Genomic DNA, 14647 nt, shown 5'->3' on the forward strand with positions numbered 1-14647 from the left:
AAATGGGCTAAAAATTACTTGAAAGCACATAAAACAAGGGAATCACAAGTTGAGAATGGATAAAATTAATACAGCCTATAGGACTTTCATAGTGACAAGCACTGAGGATGAAGAAAGAGCTTTTATGCCAATGAGAACCTATGGAAATAAAATCCATTTATCCAACAAATATTTATTTTCCCAGGCAATGCAAACAAAGGAAAGAAAAGCAGCCAAGATGTGAATGGGCACTCAGGGACATACAATGATAATGAGTATTTTTCACCCAAATCTAGGTGGGCAGATATCAGGAAACTGAGCATTATGATATGACATATGGAAATTTATTGGAAAAATAGTGATACTGATATTATTACTTTGGTCCAAGGCCTATGGATTTTGGTATCTGATGGCAGGGCTCAAGGTGAGGGTAGAATGTGAGACCGAGTAAGTACAAGTATAAGGCATTATACAAGGGAAAAAAGAAAGAAAATGAAAACTAAAAGGAAGATAAATATTAGACAATGATTTCCTTTTTTGTCTTTTGGATAGATTTAAGAATACCTATAAACAGGAGACCATAGCAAAAGAAAAAATAAGGTTGAAATATTAAAGAAAGAGATGAAAAACGAGAAAGACCTGAATCACCAAAATGTGATTCATGAACTTTATGCTACCTGAGACCCTTATGGGAGGTCCACAAAGTCAAAACTATTTTTTGTTAATAATAACACTTCAATTGTCTTTTTAACTGTGTTCATGTTTGCCCTAATGGAGCATTAGTGTCTTACTTGTACTCATGATATTTTAACTTATGGAGGTGGCTGAATGATGACAAAGAAAAGCTAATGACTTAGAAGACTGTAATTATCTTCATTCCCTGAGAGAAAGGAGCATGCCATGCCACGCAGGGTCACATGTGGTCAGGAAGCAGAAAGGAGTGAGGAGAAAGTCTAGACCAGAGCCATTATTGGTGCCTGCTTGCACAAAAAAGGCAAGGCAGAGAATGGATAAAAGCTTAGGATGGGCTAGTTTGAATACTGTTGGCAGGCTATGGGTCACAGGGTTAGTCTCTAGTTGACTGGAATCTGATCTTGGGTGAGTTAGGGCAGGGGATATATTGGCTTGGTGTTTGAAAGTGAGATAAAGCAGGTGGTTGAGGGGATGGTCTTGGGATTGGTTGGTTTGTGTATGAAAGGTGGGGTCACCAATAAGTTGTTTACTGTCTCTAGGAATAAACTAGCTCTTGGAGGGGCAGTGTCTCCCATTAACCCTTTGAGTAGTTAGTTTTCTTTATGTTTGCTGACCCCAGGAGTGAGTTTTTCTTTTCAAAAAACATAATTAGTTCCAGTTTTATTAACTTAAAATTATATTTGTTTGAGAACCTATTTATGGAAACAAGAAGACCATACATTAGCCTTTTTATTTTTATTTTTTATTTATTCATTTTAGAGAGGAGAGGGAGAGAGAGAGAGAGAGAGAGAGGAGAGACAGAGAGAGACGAGGGGAGGAGCTGGAAGCATCAACTCCCATATGTGCCTTAGCCAGGCAAGCCCAGGGTTTCGAACCGGCAACCTCAGCATTTCCAGGTGGACGCTTTATCCACTGTGCCACCACAGGTCAGGCTAGCCTTTTTTTAATGTTCCCTTACACATTTTTAAAATAAAAATTTTTGTTACGATTGTACTCTGGATGGTCAGGAGTCACGAGGCATACATAAACGTCTGTACCACTCAAAGGGTTAAGACCCCCGAAAAATCTCAAAGTGTCATAAAATATAGAAAATAAAAATATGATTAATACAGTGGGCAAAATGTTGACACATCACCATAAATCAAAACTGGCACCAAACTATAAAAGTAATCACTGCATTTCTAATTGGCACATACCACAGGGAAAAAGAATGTTACACTTATGTAACATGTGTGACTGTTATTTTGTTTTAAATAAAAAAATATTTTAATTTATTGATTTTAGTGAGAGAGAGACAGGAACATATGTTCCTGTATCTGCCTCAACCAAGGATTGAACTGGCAACCTCTGCACTTGGCTATCCAGCTAGGGTAAGACTGCTTTTTTTGTTTTTTGTTTTTTTTGTATTTTTCTGAAGCTGGAAACGGGGAGAGACAGTCAGACAGACTCCCGCATGCGCCAGACCGGGATCCACCCGGCACGCCCACCAGGGGCAACACTCTGCCCACCAGGGGGCGATGCTCGGCCCCTCCGGGGCGTCGCTCTGCCGCGATCAGAGCCACTCTAGCGCCTGAGGCAGAGGCCAAGGAGCCATCCCCAGCGCCCGGGCCATCTTTGCTCCAATGGAGCCTCGGCTGCGGGAGGGGAAGAGAGAGACAGAGAGGAAGGAGGGGGGGTGGAGAAGCAAATGGGCGCTTCTCCTATATGCCCTGGCCGGGAATTGAACCCGGGTCCCCTGCACACCAGGCCGATGCTCTACCGCTGAGCCAACTGGCCAGGGCCAAGACTGTTCTTGATAGAGCAGAAAAATATTACTTTTATTAGATCTCCACCCTTGACTACCAGAGTATAATGTATTTTGTGAAGAAAAGTGCTGGTGTAATTAGTAAGTAAACAACTGAATAATTACTTTGTGGAACAGCATTTTTACTTGAAAGTACAACGGACTATTCAGACATAAGTATCTTGGTAGACATTTTTTTGAACAATGTGAGCCTGTCAATTCAAAGAAAACATCTGCCAATGTTTGTTACCAATGATACAATTCAAATTTTCAACTAAAAATCATTATGTTAGAAAGCTTATATTTGCTATTGTGTCAGTTTCCTAATACTTAATAGGTTTTTTGGTGAATTACTGGTGATATTAATAAATGTGAGTTTGAATATACACACACACCTACATATGGAAATGTGGCAAAATTTGGGACCAATTCATAGTATTACCCAAAAAAATGCATGAATAAAAAATCTATTTAAGTAAATGACTAGATTTTTTGTAATAGTGTACAAAACTTCAGTGTTATGGTTTCAGAATCCATATTGCAACTGTTTAGGAACTAAAAATTGAGTGTGGTATTAATGAAGAATGTCCACAACAATCTGAAAAAGCTTTAAAAATACTTATATTTTGGCCTGACCTGTGGTGGCACAGTGGATAAAGCGTCGACCTGGAAATGCTGAGGTCGCCGGTTCGAAACCCTGGGCTTGCCTGGTCAAGGCACATATGGGAGTTGATGCTTCCAGCTCCTCCCCCCTTCTCTCTCTATGTCTCTCCCTCTCCTCTCTAAAAAAAAAAACAAAAAACAAAAAAAACCCTTATATTTCAATTAGAACAACAGATTGAATGCAGAATCAGATGTGAAAATTAGCTGTTTTTTTTTTTATTAAGGAAGACCTTGTATAAATTTCAATTATGCAACAATGCTACTTTTCTTACCATTTTATTCCCTTTGGCACAAGTTATTTTTTGTAAAAAAATATGATTTTTATGTCAACATGTAATGAGTTTATTATTTTTATATTTTAAAATGACTTAATAAGTGAATATTTAAAATTTTTGTTTTAATTTCTAATAGGGTACACACAGAGTTCTCTTAATCCTTAGTAATTTTAAGACTATCAGTAAGTTCCAAAACTAAAAAGTTGATCTAGACATCCAGATTCTGGTAATGTAAAAGAAGTTTGTGTCAAAACAACCTTCCAGTTGATCAAGTGATAAACTCTGAGCCAACTGGAAAAAAACACAACTCATTTGATAAAGAGTGATCAAAAGCAGGCATAAACTGTAGTGGATACAACCTTTGGAAGAAAGACAACACACTGCATAAGATCTACATTTATCCAGGTTTTCCACTGTGTGCCTGGGTAGTTCATGCAGCACACAGAGAACAGATCTCAAGGAGAAAGCAGGAGTCATCTGTGCAGAAAAATCAGAGATCACAGTTTCAGGCTATGAGAATGGATGTAAAATGAGGACAAAATTTGAGAATGAAGATGTCACACAAAGAAAAAGCACAAAAGTTAGCATAACCTCCTCCTCAAAATGTTGGTTAACTGCATTTCTGCAGGGTAAGATTGCACAGAGCATAAAGGAAAAAGAAAGCTGGAGCTCTGAAAGAATTTAAGCAAAGGTTTCAGCAGTTACTTGACCAAGTTAGAGAAACCTGGTTAATCCAATGGTCTTTCTATTGGATTATTCTAGGGCTATTCTAAACCCTAGAATAGCCATGTATTAGCAGTAAAGGCTGATTCCCAGGATTCAGAGAACACTATAAAACTAAAAGAAACCCTGAAACTGATATATAAATCATCTAAAAAGCTTAAAAGCAATTTGATGAAGGAATCAACATAAACTTTCAATAACTTAACCCCCTACCAGATTAAAACTAAGCAATCTTGAATGACATCAGAGTAATAGCGGCATGAGAGATACTCCTATCTCTCCCCTTGAAATTCAGCAAGTTGAGCAGCTATGGCACAGTGAAGGAACCTGAGCTGGGCTCACATGCATGCCTGAAAGATCTGTGCTCCAAATGGACTAAAGGTGGAACGGGTTGAAAAGCGGGGCAGTAGATAAAACACACTCGTGGTCAGTTCTGAAGAAGAGACAAACCGGAGTGACTGGGATTTCTTTTCTCAGCTGGACTATGGGGAGCAGGGAAACTCAGGCTGTTTGGGTTTTGTCTGAGGGGTATGGAGAGGGAAACCCAGAATGACAGGTTCTCATTCTGCTGGGAGGAGCAGTGAGATAGAGGGGCAGTGGGAGAAATGAACCAAAGCAGCCAGAGCCCAGGGTCGTGGCCAGTGTTCCCACAGTCTGCACTTAGCAGAGACAGAGAAAACTAAAGTACGGCCCCCCAGCCTACCAGATCCTGCCTTCCACACCTCTCAGTAGGACAGTGGCAAGGACAAGCCCCACAGCTAGATCTCCAGGGCCAATCTCTTGCCTGATGAAGAGGTGCAACATGTCTGGTCCCCAGATCTATTGAGACAAGAGGAGGGCTGCCTGTAAGCCTAAGATAGCCATTGCTAGAGCCATAAAGCTGGAAAGCTGAAGCCATAAAGCCTTCACAACACACCTCACTCAACAAATGTGACTTCAGCCCCACACCTACATCATTGGGACAGCAATATCTCAGCTAAGGACAGCCCAGAAACTTCACAGAGCTAAAACCTGTAATTCAGTGACACTTACTGGAAGAAACCTCTCAAAACCAAAATTTATTCTTCATTCTTTTTCTCATTTTTTCCTTCTTATTCTTTTTTTCTATTTTGAATTTCATTTTCTTTAATTTTACTTTTTTTTTCCCGGGGTGTTTTGTATTTAATTTAATTTAATTTTTTGGTTTTCAATCTTTGATTTTCTGGAATTTCCCATGTTGACTTGTCATAATCTTTAAATTTTTGTATTTTATTGTTTTGTTATAATTTTCAAATATTTTAGTGTTTTTTTGTTAGGGTTAATAATACCACTCTCAAATGCCATTGGGGAAAAAAATTGAATGTCATGGCTACGGAAGACAGAGACTTATTTCAGAAATAAAATAAAAGATCTCCAGAAAAAAATCTCAATCAGTCCTGGCCGCTTGGCTCAGTGGTGGAGCATTGGTCTGGCGTGTGGAAGTCTCAGATTGGATTCCTAGCCAGGGCACACAGGAGAAGCGCCCATCTGCTTCTCCACCCTTCCCCCTCTCTTTTCTCTCTATTTCTCTCTTCCCCTCCTGCAACCCCGGCTCCGTTGGAGCAAAACTGGCCCGGAAGCTAAGGATGGCTCCATGGCCTCAACCTCAGGTGCTAGAATGACTCCAGCTACAACAGAGCAACGCCCCAGATGGGCAGAGCATCGCCCCCTGGTGGGCTTGCCGGGTAGATCCCAGTCGGGTGCATGTGGGAGTCTGTCTCTCTGCCTCCCCACTTCACACTGCAGAAAAAAAAAAAAAATCTCAATCACATAGAAACCTTGGAGTTAAATGATAGAGATTTCAAAATTGAAATTCTGAAAATATGTACTCTACGGATGTGAGAAAACAACAATAGGCAACATAATGAGCTTACAAAAAAAGTTAACGTGCGCTTGTCAAGGCGGTGGCGCAGTGGATGGAACACTGGACTAGGACACATAGGACCCAGGTTTAAAACCCCAAAGTCACAAGCTTAAGTGTAGGTTCATCCAGCTTGAGCATGGGCTCACCAGCTTGAAAATGAGGATGCTAACTCGAGTGTGGGATCATAGGCATGACCCCACGGTCACTGGCTTGGGTCCAAAGGTCAGTGGCTTGAAGCCCAAGGTTGCTGGCTTGAGCAAGGGGTCTTTCGCTGTGCTGTAGCCCCTTGGTCAAGGAACATATGACAAAGCAATCAATGAACAACTAAGGTGCTGCAACAAAGAACTGATGTTTCATATCTCTCCCCCTTCCTGTCTGTCTATCTCTATCTGTCCCTTTCTCTGACTCTCTCCCAGTCTCTGTAAAAACAAAAAAGTTAATGAACTAAACAAATACCTCACTAAGGAGACTGAAACTTTAAAAAAAGAGATGAAGAACTCAATACATGAACTGAAAACTGAGGTAGCAAGTTTGGCTAATAGAACAAGCCAGATAGCAGAAAGAATCAGTGACATCAAAGACAGGCAACTATACATGCAACAGAGAGGAGAAGAGAGACTCACAGATGAAAAAAACTGAGAGAGCACTACAAGAATTGTCTGACTGCATCAGAAAGAGCAATAGAAGAATAATGGATATATCAGTAGAAGAAGAGAGGAAGAAGGGAACAGAGAGCCTATTCAAACAAACTGATGAGAATTTCCCAAACCTATGGAAAGAAGTTAGAGCCTCGAATCCAAGAAACAAATAGAACGCCAAGTTACTGAAACTCAAACAGACCTACTTCAAGGCACATCGTAATAAAATTGTCAAAATCAATGACACAGAAAGAATCCTCAAGGCAGCCAAGGAAAAGAAGAACGTAACATATAAAGGAAAGCCCATTAGGTTATCATTAGACTTCTCAGCAGAAATTCTATAAGCCAGAAGAGAGTGGACCCAAACATTCAAAGTACTGAAAGAGAGGACTTACCGGACAAGAATTCTATATCCATCAAAGTTATCCTTCAAATATGAAGGAGAAATAAAAACTTTTACAGACATACAGAAGTTAAGGGAATTTATCACCAGAAAACACCCACTGCAGGAAATACTCAAGGGGGTTATTCAACTAGAGACAAAAAACAATACAAATCAAAACTACAAGTAAAAGCTCCAACAAAGTCACAATAAAAACAAGGATAATCTGTGACAATAACATAAAAGGGGAGAGGATAAAGATCTGCAGTAGCAAAGGAGGACGGAGTGCAGAAGCACTCATATAACAAAGGACTCTTGTATATATAAACATCTTTTTCTTAACCTAATAGTAACCACCCATGAAAAGCCACTACTGAAACACACAGCTTAAAAAAGAAGGAACAGAGGAAAGAAGTATGGAACACCATCAAGAACAATTGACAGAAACAAAAAAGAGAAGAACCAAACAAGACATGGAGCTACCAGAAAACACAACATAAAATGGCTATAGGAAATCCTCAAGTATCAATCATTACCCTAAATGTAAATGGACTGAACTCACCAATAAAGAGGCACAGATTGTATCAAAAAGCAAAACCCAACCATACACAGCCTTCAAGAGACACACTGAAGCTGCATGGACAAAAGTAGAGTCAAAGTGAAAGGTTGGAAAACGATTCTCCAAGAAATAATATCCAAAGAAAAGCAGGTGTAGCTATAGTCATATTTGACAATACTGACTTCAAGACCACAAAGGTAACTGGGACAAAGATGGACATTTCAAAATGATAAAGGGGACATTGTATCAAGAAGACATAACACTTTTTAATAGTATCTATTCATTGAACCAGGGAGCACCAAAATATATAAAACATCTACTAAGTGATCTAAAAATAGAAGCAGACAAAAACACGATCAATACTTGGAGATGTCAATACACCTTTGACGGTTTTAGATAGATCAAAACAAAAAAATCAATAAATAAATATCAGCCTTAAACGACACTCTGGACCAAATGGACATAGTAGATATTTATAGGACATTTCATTCCCAAATGTCAGATTATACATTCTTCTCCAATGTACATAGAACATTCTCAAGGATAGACCATATGTTGGGCTACAAAACTAACATCAACAAATTCGGTAAGATTGAAATTATACCAAGCATACTTTCTGATCACAAGGCATTGAAGTGATAATTCAACTGTAAAAAGGAAGTAAAGAAATCCACAAAAATGTGGAAATTAAGCAACATATTTCTAAAAAATGACTGGAGTCAAAGAAGAACTAAAAGCAGAGATAAAAAGATATATAAAGACAAATAAAAATGATGACAAGATATCAAAATTTCTGGGATGCAGCAAAAGCAGTAAAAAGAGGGAAGTTTATATCATTACAGGCTTATATCAAGGAACAAGAGAGATTCCAAGTAAACAACCTAATATCACACTTTAAGGAACTTGAAAAAGAATAACAAGGGCAACTCAAAGTCAGCAGAAGAAAGGAAATAGTAAAAATTAGAGCAGAACTAAATGAAATGAAAAAAAAACCTATAAAAAATTAATATATTAAAGAGCTAATTCTTTGAAAAGATCAATAAAATTGACAAACTACTGGCTAGACTCACTAAGAAAAAAAGAGGAAGGCTTCATATAAACAAAATCCTAAATGAAAGAGAAATTACCACAGACATCATAGATGTACAAAAGACCAGAGTAGAATATTATGAAAGATTATATGCCATGAAATTCAACACTGTAGAAGAAATGGATAAATTTCTAGAACTATACAATCATTTTAAACTGAGCCATGAAGAAATGAAAAATCTAAATAGATCTATAAGCAGGGAGAAAATAGAAAAAACAATAAAAAAACCTTCCCAAAACAAAAGTCCAGCAGCAGATGGTTACATTAATGAATTCTACCAAACATTCAAAGAAGATTTGGTACATATCCTATTCCAAGTCTTCCAAAAAACAGAAGAAGAAGCAATACTCCCCAACACATTTGATGAGGCCAACATAACCCTCATACCAAAACCTGTCAAAGACAACACAAAAACAGAAAACTACAGAACAACATCTCCAATGAATACAGATGCAAAAATCCTAAACAAAATATTAGCAAATGAAATACAACAACACATTAAAAAAAATAATACAGTCTGACCAGGCGGTGGCGCAGTGGATAGAGCATTGGACTGGGATGCAGAGGACCCAGGTTTGAGACCCCGAGCTCACGAGCTTGAGCGCAGGCTCATCTGGTTTGAGCAAAAGCCCACCAGCTTGAACCCAACCAAGGTCACTGGCTCCAGCAAGGGGTTACTTGGTCTGCTGAAGGCCCACGGTCAAGGCACATATGAGAAAGCAATCAATGAACAACTAAGGTGTTGCAACGTGCAATGGAAAACTAATGATTGATGCTTCTCATCTCTCTCCATTCCTGTCTGTCTGTCCCTGCCTATCCCTCTCTCTGACTCACTCCCTGTCTCTGTAAAAAAAATAATAATAATAATACATCACCATCAAGTGGGATTCATTCTAGGAACACAAAGATGGTTCAACATACAAAAATCGATCAATGTAATATACCACATCAATAAAACAAAGAACAAAAACCATATGACCTGTAAATAAATGCAGAAAAGGCATTCGATAAAATACAATACCCCTTTATGTTTAAATCACTCAATAAAATCAGAATAGAAGGAAAATACCTCAACATAATAAAGGCCATATATGACAAATCATCAGCTAATAGCATACTAAATGGTAAAAAAATGAAGGCTTTTTCTCTAAAATCAGGAACAAGACAAAGTTGCCCACTCTCTCCACTCTTAGTCAACATAGTTCTGGAAGTATTAGCCAGAGTGATCAGGCAAGAGAAAGAAATAAAAGACATTCATATTGGGAAAGAAGAAGTGAAGGTATCACTTTTTGCAAATGACATGATTCTGTATATAGAATATCCCAAATACTCCACCAAAGAACTATTAGAATCAATAAACCAATATAGTAAAGTTGAAGAATACAAAAGTCTATTACTTTCCTACATGCCAGCAATGAAACTTCAGAAAATGAACTAAAAAATACAATTGTTTTTTACAATAGCAACAAAACCACGTAGCAATAAACTTAACGAAGGAAGAGAAAGACCTATATACTGAAAAATAAAAAAACATTATTGAAGGAAATTGAAAAAGACACAACAAAATGGAAAAATATTCCACGTTCATGGATTGGAAGAATCAACATAGTTAAAATGGCCATATTACCCAAAGCAATATACAAATTTAATGCAATCCCCATTAATATCCCAATGTTATTCTTTAAAGGAATAGAACAAAAAACTACTACGTTTGTATGAAACCATAAAAAACCTAGAATAAACAGAGCAATCCTGAGGAAAAAGAATGAAGCTGGAGGTATCACACTACCTATTTCAAATTATACTATGGAGCCACGATAATCAAAACAGCATGGTATTGGCAGAAAAACAGACATACAGACCAAAGGAACAGAATTGCGAGCTCAGAAATAAAACCATATATATATAGATAAATTATCTTCCACGAAGGAGCCAAAAACACACAATGAAGAAAAGAAAGTCTGTTCAATAAATGGTGCTGGAAAACTTGGAAAGCCACATGCAGAAGAATGAAACTTGACTACAGTGTGTCCTCCTGCACAAAAATTAATTCAAAATGGATCAAAGACCTACATATAAGACCTGAAACTATAAATTACATAGAAGAAAATAGGTACTAAGCTCATGGACCTTGACCACAGAGAACAATTTATGAATTTTACCTCAAAGGCAAAAAAAATGAATGGAAGTATATCAAACTAAAAAACTTCTGCACAGCAAAAGAAACTGACAGCAAAACAGCCAGCCAACTAAATGGGAAATGATATTTGCAAACACCACTCAGATAAGGGATTAATACCCAAAATATATAACAAACTCACAAAGCTCAGCAACAAAGCAGCAAAAAATCCTATTAAAATATGGGATTGGATCTGAACAGACATTTTTCCCAGGAGGACATACAAATGTCTAACAAATATATGAAAAGATGCTCATCTTCACTAGCTATTTGAAAAATGCAAATCAAAACTACAATGGGATACCACCTCACACCAGTTAGATAGGCTGTTATCAATAAGACAGATAATAACAAGTGTTGGAGAGGCTGTTGGAAAAAAGGAAGCCTCATTCACTGCTGGTGGGAATGCAAATTAGTACAACCATTATAGAACCATATGACCCAGCAATCCTTCCTCTGGGTATCTACCCCAAAACTTTGGTATGTAAAGACACATGCACCACCGTATTCATTGCACCATTATTCACAGTCACCAAGACATGGAAACAACCACAATGTCCCTTGATAGAAGATTGGATAAAGATAATGTGGTACATATATACAATGGAATACTACTCAGCCATAAGATATGATGACATAGTGACATTTAAGGGTGGACCTTGAAAACGTTACACTGAGCAAAATAAGTAAGCCAGAAAAAGCTAAGAACTGTACGGTTTCATACATAGGTGGGATATAAAACAGACTTATGGGCATAGATAAAAGTGAAGTAATTACCAGGGGGAGGGAGATGTGAGGGAGGGGAACTTGACAGAGAAGGTGTAGGGAAGGGTGTAAAGAGGGACAAATGGGCCCTGGCTGGTTGACTCAGCGGTAGAGTGTCAGCCTGGCATGCGGGGGACCTGGGTTCGATTCCCGGCCAGGGCACATAGGAGAAGTGCCCATTTGCTTCTCCACCCCCCCCTTCCTCTCTGTCTCTCTCTTCCCCTCCTGCAGCCAAGGCTCCATTGGAGCAAAGATGGCCCGGGCGCTGGGGATGGCTCTGGTTGCGGTAGAGCGACCCCCTGGAGGGGCAGAGCATCGCCCCCTGGTGGGCGTGCCGGGTGGATCCCGGTCGGGTGCATGCGGGAGTCTGTCTGACTGTGTCTCCCCGTTTCCAGCTTCAGAAAAATACAAAAAAAAAAAAAAAAGAAAAAGAAAAAGAAAATAAAAAAAGAGGGACAAATATACAGTGACAGAAAATGACTTGATTTTGAGTGATGGGAATACAACATAATCAACAGTTCAAATGCTATAAAAATGTTCCCCTGAAACCTATGTACTCTTACTGATCAATGTTACACTGTTAAAGTCAATTTTCTAAATAAAATTTAAAAATTAAACACAAAGGCTATACCGAGCAATTCTACTTCTGGGTATTTATCCTAAGAAACTCAAACCATTAATTCAGAAAAGACACTAGATGAATGGATTAAAAAGAAGTGGTACATATATTTAATGACATATTAATCAGCCAAAAAAAAGAATAAAATCTTGCCGTTTCATAGATGGACTTTGAGGGTATTAGGCGACGTGAAATAAATCAGACAGAGAAAGACAAATATCTTATGATTTCACTTCAATGTGGATTTCAAAAAACACACAAACAAAAGAGAAACAGAATCATAAGACACAGATAACAGACTGATAGTTGCCAGGGGTGGGGTGGGGGTGAAAAAAAGGAAGGGATTAAGATGCACAAATTGATAATTACAAAATAGTCATGGTGATATAAAGTATAGCATAGGGAATTAAGTCAACAGTATTGTAATAACTATGTATGGTGTCAGGTGGGTGCTAGATTTATTGGGGGGATCACTTTGTAAGTTATATAAATGTCTAATTACTATGTTGTACACCTGAAACTCACATACTACCATATATCAACTGCAATTGAAAAATAAAGATAAGCCCCGGCCGGTTGGCTCAGCGGTAGAGCGTCGGCCTAGCGTGCGGAGGACCCGGGTTCGATTCCCGGCCAGGGCACACAGGAGAAGCGCCCATTTGCTTCTCCACCCCTCCGCCGCGCTTTCCTCTTTGTCTCTCTCTTCCCCTCCCGCAGCCAAGGCTCCATTGGAGCAGAGATGGCCCGGGCGCTGGGGATGGCTCTGTGGCCTCTGCCTCAGGCGCTAGAGTGGCTCTGGTCGCAATATGGCGATGCCCAGGATGGGCAGAGCATCGCCCCCTGGTGGGCAGAGCGTCGCCCCTGGTGGGCATGCCGGGTGGATCCCGGTCGGGCGCATGCGGGAGTCTGTCTGACTGTCTCTCCCCGTTTCCAGCTTCAGAAAAATGAAAAAAATGAAGAAAAAAAAAAAGAAAAAAAAAAGAAAAATAAAGATTAAAAAATATTAATATCGGCCTGACCTGTGGTGGCGCAGTAGATAAAGCGTCGACCTGGAAATGCTGAGGTCACCGGTTCAAAACCCTGGGCTTGCCTGGTCAAGGCACATATGGGAGTTGATGCTTCCAGCAACTCCCCCCGTCTATCTCTCCTCTCTCTCTCTCCCCTCTCTAAAATAAATAAATAAAAATAAAAAATAAAAAAAAGAATGTCTGTTTCTGAAAAACTTACTATGTTTAAGAAAAAAAAAATTAATATCTTTGAGATAAACTTAATAAAAGATGCATTAAGACCTCTATACTAAAAATTAGACAGCACTGCTTATAGGAATTAGAGAAGCTAACTCAAATGAAAAGGTATAGCCTGACCAGGCAGTGGTGTAGTGGATAGAGCATTGGCCTGGGATGCTGAGGACCTAGGTTGGAAATCCCGAGTTTGCTGTCCTGAGCACCAGCTCATCTGGCTTGAGCACAGGTTTACCACTTCGAGTGTGGGGTTGCCGGTTTGTGTGGGATTATAGACATGACCCCATGGTTGTTGGCTTGAGCCCAAACATCGCTGGATTGAAGCCCAAAGTCCCTGGCTTAAGCCCAAGGTTGTTGGCTTAAGTACTGGGTCACTGGCTTGGATGGAGCCCCCAGTCAAGGCACATATGAGAAAGCAATCAATGAACAACTAAGGTGCTGAAACTATGAGTTGATGCTTCTCATCTCTCTCCTTTCCTGTCTGTCTGTCCCTGTCTGTGTATCCCTCTCTCTCTCTCTTTCAATCTCTCTTGTTAAAAAATAACAAACATACAAAAACAACAATAACAAAAAAACTCAGTATATTAATAAGATGGCTACTATCAATAAACACCAGAAAATAATAGGTGTTGGAGAAATCCTTATGCACTGCAGCCACTATGAAAAACAGTATGGTAGTTCCTTAAAACTTTAAACAATTATTAGACGCTCTAGTAATTCTATTTCTGGTTATATATCCACCAAGCAAATGGAAAACAATGACTTAAATACATAGTTGTACAACTATGTTTGTAGCAGCATTATTCATGGAAGCCAAAAAGTGATGGCATCCAAATGTGCACTGACAGCTGAGTGGAAAAGCAAAATGTGCATTATACATACAATGCATTATTCAGCCTTATACAGGAAGAAAATACAAACTACAACATGGGTGAACCTTGAGAATATTATGATAAGTTAAATAAGCCAATCACAAAAAGGACAAATACCATATCATTCCACTTACATGCAGTACCGATAGATTTACAAAGAAAGAAATTAGAATGGTGGTTGTCAGGGGCAAGGGGGAAAAAGTAATGCGAGTTATTGTTTAACGAGTATAGCGTTTCAGTTCTGTAAGATGAAAAGAGTTCTGGAGAAGGATGGTGAATCTAATGGCACAACAATATAAATGTA

General features: G+C 38.9%; 1 protein-coding gene across 5 annotated transcripts in view; it reads right to left on the minus strand.

Annotated features, from left to right (window-relative positions):
- Positions 1-14647, minus strand: part of ZNF382 (zinc finger protein 382) — a 29583-nt gene that overhangs the window by 6392 nt on the left and 8544 nt on the right. The gene's annotated exons all lie outside the window — the stretch shown is intronic.

This window comes from Saccopteryx bilineata, chromosome 9 (assembly GCF_036850765.1).
Source record: "Saccopteryx bilineata isolate mSacBil1 chromosome 9, mSacBil1_pri_phased_curated, whole genome shotgun sequence".
NCBI lineage: Eukaryota > Metazoa > Chordata > Mammalia > Chiroptera > Emballonuridae > Saccopteryx > Saccopteryx bilineata.